We start from the raw sequence: 6,689 nt of genomic DNA on the forward strand, positions 1-6,689 counted from the left end.
GATTTAGAACTTGAGGTCTCGAAATCAACCATCTGAAAGCACACAACTTCGTGCGACGAGGGTGTTTTTTTCTTTCATTATTATCTCGCAACTTTGGCGACCGATTGAGCTCAAATTTTCACAGCTTTGCTATTTTGTGCATATGTTGAGATACACCAAGTGAGAAGACTGGTCTTTGACAATTACCAATAGTGTCCACTGTCTTTAAATAATTTGAGTGAGAAGTTTCCCTTTCTCAAAAACTACGTTTACTTTTAAAGGGAACCGTTTCTCACCATGTTTTATACTTTCAACAGCCCTCCCATTGCTCGTTACCTTGTAAAAGTTTTTATGCCACCAATTGTTTTGAGTTTTTACCAAAATTGTGTCTATGGACAGAATTTGAGTGCTTTTAACCGACGGCTTAATTAATATTTCCACTTGTAAATGCAGATGACCATGTACTAATTGCAATATAGAACAACACCACTTGGGTGGCGTGAATAAGGCGTGAAACGCTGCACGTAACCAACAATAAACAACCGCAAAATCTGGACCTCACACCTAAGTTTGTGTTCTGTGGTCCAAGACGTGTGTCTATTTTGGAGACAAGGTAATTCCGCACAAATCCCACTCGTGGACGTCGAACATAAACTAATCTCAAAATGCTTCTGCAAAAATGTTTTTAAAAGGTCTGTTTTGTTCAAACTGATAACGTGCTTTTCGGGGAGAAAACCACAGCCGTTGCGTGGGGTGATGTCCAAAGCTGACGGCTTTCAAAGTGACCATCGATGCTTGACAAACAAAAGCCGGTGTTCGGTAAAAAAGGCATCGGAATCTCTTTCACATTGTTTTTATTTCCTTTTTGCAGACAATTATTTCAAATTAGCAAATTACACTGAGTGAGATGAATTTGACGGCTAAGGCAAAAATCACAAAACATGAGTGTAGGGCCAACAACTGCAAAATAAATGTTTTTCAGGACTGCTAACTTGACACAAAGAACAAGATGGCTGAATTCAATCGGCTGATTTACTAGCTTCAATTGGTTTTGGTGGCACAGTTGGCTTGTGTGTACAGCGCTCGCCTCTCACCAAGGTGACCCCGGTTCGATTCCCGGTCGGGGCCATATGTGAGTTGAGTTGTGCGTTGGTTCTCTGCTTTGCCACGAGGGTTTCCCAGACTAACCGGTTTTCCTCCCTCAGGAAAAAATCAAACACTTTCGATCTTGGCTGTGCCCCGTGGTCATAATGGGTTGATGTGGCTGGCAGCTGAATGCGCCCTTGCATGCCTGCTTCTCGAATACGTTGTAGCCGTGTCCTTCGCAATTCAGCTCTAGCTGCGAGTAAGGACGATAAACCCCCAGAAATTATTATTATTATTATTATTTAAATTGCTTAGCACAGTAAGATCTTTCTAGCCACTTCAATGGGCATGGCACTGTTCTGGCTGTTAAACCCCCAAACAAAAATCAATCGACAAAACAAACAAGCAAATAATGGAAATGCAGTTGTAACAAACTTTAGGTAATTTTAGCAGGCTTGTGAGTTTCCAAAATGTGGGCTTTGGTGTTATTTTGCTCTATGTTTTGAGGCATCATTGCAACGCATCCGAGTGTGCTATAGTCACGCAGACAACTTTCTAATTATGTAAACAAAACAAAGCTGACATATAGGTTTTATTGGCAAATGCCCCTAGACAATATCACGACTTAGAAATGTGTAACAAAAACCAAATCCGGAATACTAAGTAGCAACTAAAAATTAGCCCATTCGATGAAGTTGTAGATGGTTATGAGTCAGGAGTATCACTTTTAAATATTGTGGTTGTATATTGTGGTTGTATCAAGTGAGGGTACTGCTCTTTGACAATTATTGTCATTTGCCAAATGTCTCAAGTGACATGCGATTTGGAGGAAGAAACTAAACTTAAAATATAGTATAAAAAAAAAAATAAAAAAAAAAAATAAGCCTTGGCATATAATGAAAACAGATTTCTTTCTAAGAGATTTCTGTGCAATCTAGGGGCCTGGAAATAATATTCGAAAATCCTAATAGTTTCAAGAAAACAATACTGCAATTGGCTATAGTCTTATATAAGCTGACTGAATCCGGCTGATGGTGTGCACCGTATTCAATCGGAACTCTTCAATGATTTGTCCCATGAAGGCATTCCGTAAATCTCGCCAGATGTCAAGACTGGTTCACCACAATGTGGTATCCTCTCCATATAAGGGCATCGCCTCGTTCCGGGCACGCGACTCTTTCTTCTCTATACTCAACATGAAAACCGACTGAGAATTACAAGAATAAGGACACAATGTTTGCAAGCAACTTTTAAGCTTTGTGTCATGTCTTTAGAGGCAATGTATACCTTTTGTTACACCCATGTTAAAGGGTTATATACTTTTTCCTAACACAAAACACAATGTCCACAGATTTACTTTAAACTTACACAGTTTTAAGATTATGACAGTTGAAAGCTTCCCTTGAAATTTTACTTACTGGTGCTGTAGTTTTTACGAAATGAGTAAAAGTAATCATTTTCGTCTCAGTTTTAGCATGTAAAAACGTATTAACCAGTTATGCTATGGTTTTTGGTATAATATCATAACTGGTTAAGGGGATTTTACATGCTAAGAGATCAAAATGATTTTGTGACTTGTTTTACTCATTTCTCAAAAATTACACAACCTTAGTTGGTAATATTCGAAGGGAAGCTTTCCACTATCATAATCTTCAAACCCTGTAAGTTTAACGTAAATCTGTGGAAATTTTGAAAAAGTACCTGAATCCTCTAAAGGGTTATGTACTTTTTCCTATACACAAAACACAATGTCCACAGATTTACATTAAACTTAAACAGTTCGAAGACTATAATAGTAGAAAGCTTCCCTCGAAATTTTACTTACTGAGGTGCTGTAGTTTTTGAGAAATGAGTAAACGTATTAACAAGTTATGCCATGATTATGGTATAATATTATAACTGTGGTTAATGGGATTTTACATGCTAAAATAATTTTTGCCTTCCCGAGACGAAAATTATTTTGTGATTTGTTCTACTCATTTCTAAAAAACTACACAACCTCAGGCAGTAATATTATAAGGGAAGCTTTATACTATCATTATCTTCAAAGTTTAATGTAAATCTGTGGACATTTGGAAAAGGTACCAGAATCTTTTGAAGGCACATACACTGGACACTTCATGCAATATTACTCAAAATAATTGTTAGCATAAAATCTTACTTGGTAACGAGTAATGGGGAGCTGTTGATAGTATAAATTGTGTAAAACCGCTCCCTCTTAAGTAACGTAGTTTTTGAGAAAGAAGTAATTTCGCACTGAAAATTTAAAAGACTAGACTCAGCTGAAGCTTTTTATCAGACATCTGAAATCAGACACGGGTGTTTTTTCTTCCACTATTTTCTTGCAAATTTGATAACCAATTTAGCTCAAATTTTCACAAGCTTGTTACTTTATGCGTATGTTGGGATACACCAAGTGAGAATATCGGTCTTTGACAATATTACCAAAAGCGTCCAGTTAACGGTTCGGTTATTTTCATCTATATAAATTAAACGTAAACATTTTGATTTCTTAAGGTGGTCAAGTTTTTATCGCAAAAAAAGGAGCGTTATTATTTAAAATTGTTTGGGATCAAAGTGATATACTTTTATATAACCATATAGTAGGCCTACTACAAAGTGATTTGTTTCTCAAAGTAATTTTATCCAAAGGGGATGCATTTAGTTAGAGTTATTACCAAAAGTATACACACCCTATAGGAAAAGATATTATAGTTTCGCTGCTGAGGTCAGGATAAAACATCATTTCTAATTAATTTGACTAATAATAGCTTCGACGATAGGACAGATACCAAAAGTAACTCAGAACCACCAGCGAAACATTTTTATATCGGATGATACCGATGGGTTGTAATGGAATGTTGTAATCTCCAAACATTGTGCTAGAATATTAATTTATTTACCTTTTCTTTGTAGGTTAAAGGCAGTGGGCACTATTGGTTATTACTCAAAAAAGTTGTTAGTATAAAACCTTACTTGGTAATGAGTAATGGAGAGCTGTTGATAGTATAAAACGTTGTGAGAAACGGCTCCCTCTGAAGTAATGTAGTTTCCGAGAAAGAAGTAATTTTCCACAAATTTGATTTCGAGCCTCAGGTTTAGAATTTGAGGTCTCGAAATCAATCATCTGAAAGCACTCAACTTCGTGTGACAAGGGTGTTTTTTCTTTCATTATTATCTCGCAACGTCGACTACCAATTGAGCTCAAATTTTCACAGATTTATGTTATGCATATGTTGAGGTACACCAAGTGAGAAGCCTGGTCTTTTGACAATTACCAATATTGTCCATGCGTCTTTAAGAGGATGCCAGTATAAATAAATGGCATGTAAACTGTGGTTCATGAAGTGAACACAGCCAGCTGGAAACAGTTTGAAGGATAGGCCCAGCTGTAATCATTTCGATTCTGTACTTGATAATTGGTTAAAGGCAGTGGACACTATTGGTAATTGTCAAAGACTATGCATAAAATAATAAACCTGTGAAAATTTGAGCTCAATCGGTCATCGAAGTTGCGAGATAATAATGAAAGAAAAAAACACCCTTGTCAAACGAAGTTGTGTGCGTTTAGATGGTTGATTTCGAGACCTCAAGTTCTAAACCTGAGGTCTCGAAATCAAATTCGTGGAAAATTACTTCTTTCTCGAAAACTATGGCACTTCAGAGGGAGCCGTTTTTCACAATGTTTTATACCATCAACCTCTCCACATACCATTACTCGTCACCAAGAAAGGTTTTATGCTAATAAATATTTTGAGTAATTACCAATAGTGTCCACTGCCTTTAAGTTACGTATTTCCACCACACTAATAACAACCGGTTACTGTAACTTGAGATTTTTTGGCCGATTTGACCAACAAATTTTGATTTAAAATTCAATAGGTTTTTTTTGACAGGGGTCGAGAAAGTTACAAGCTTTAAATTGAGCCATTGCTCGAAAAAGTCCGCCAATTATTAGTAGCAGTGAAATAAAGTGCTTAAAATTAGTTTTTGTCGGGATCCCGACAATATATCACGTGCCAATTCTAATGTGTTTTTAAAGAAACGTTTTAATCTTTTGTCATGGTTCCTGACCATTAAATGTAAAAACTTGTTTTCGTTAGAGCTGGTGATACCCTTTGAAATGCCATTCACTAAAAAAAAAATCTATTTTTTAATGTTTGGGGCAAAACATCTGACATAGCATCTTTAACTGATTTTACATAATATAGAGGATGTATACACACTAGAATATCTTAATCAAAATCTGTCTAATCTTCTTTTTGTTAATTTTGCGGTCACCCCCTCCCCTCGACCGGGGCACGCGACTCATAACGAAGCGCGCGCCGGTCACCCTATCCCCCTGATGCAATACAGGATTCACCGGGTAGCGGGTAGCAGAACCTGTTGCTCGCCGCATTCCATTCCCGAAAAAGGCAATGACTCCATGCAGTGTCGGTGCTTGGATCGAGCAGGTCTGCTTGCGCTGCAAATTATAGGATGTGATAAATAGGGGAGACATTTCAAATTGTGTTTTCCCTCTCCTTGGCTGTCGCCACACATGAACACCACTGAAAGGCCAATGATGAACTCGAGACTTCCTGAAAAGGACGATCAGAACATACTGATCGAAACGTCGAGTTGAAACCAACGGTTCTCTTAAGAACCACCACTACTCATTTAGAGATAGTCATTATATGGTGTTATCGCAAACCTTTCCGTACCGTATTTCCACCATTTTTCAAAGTTTCAAATCCTACTCGAGGTTTGTTGTTGGAATGTTTGGTTACCCCAAATGTTGGGACTTACCCCCATCATGTTTTCTTTTGCATGAAATCACGATCAAATTACTTTCAGCAGGCCTGCTGCAGCGACCTCTCACTGTGGTTAATAACTTCCACAGCAAAGAAGTAAAAACTTACTGAATAAAGTGTTCAAAGGTCAAGATGACAATGAATCTGCATGAGCATTTACATTTTCTACAAAATCATCAATAAATAATACTAATATTAAATTATACATATATTAAAATGATATCTGTTGGGAAGTCCTGGGTGCGTTCGTGTAGCTTCCCCGGGTCAACCCCGGTGTGTGGCGTTTTTTTCCCCCAGGACCAGGGTGTGCAGATAATTACCCACGTTCGTCTGAAAAAAACCCCCGCCACACACCGGGGTCGACCCAGGGAAGCTAAACGAACGCACCCAAATCACACTTCGGATAGCTCAATGAGCTCATTAAAGATACTGGAAACTATTGGTAACTGTCAAAGACCAGTCTTCTCACTTGGTGTATCTCAACATACTAATACATAAAATAACCAACCTGTGAAAATTAATTGAGCTGAATTGGTCGTCGAAGTTGCGAGATAATAATGAAAGAAAAAACAACAACTTTGTCACACGAGGTTGTGTGCCTTTAGACTTAAAATCTACTTGTGAGGTCTCGAAATCAAATTCGTGAAAATTTACTTCTTTCTTGATTGTTCCGGTGTTTTTTAGCCTGTTTATTGAAATGAAACTAAGGAAACCATCATAATAATACCCGTTCATCATAATAATACCCGTATTATTTGTTACTGGTTTATTTATAATAACATGTTTGTAATAATTTTCATACGATGATCATACGGTAGCATACTACTTCGG

This window comes from Asterias amurensis, chromosome 3 (genome assembly GCF_032118995.1).
Source record: "Asterias amurensis chromosome 3, ASM3211899v1".
NCBI classification, from domain to species: Eukaryota; Metazoa; Echinodermata; class Asteroidea; order Forcipulatida; family Asteriidae; genus Asterias; species Asterias amurensis.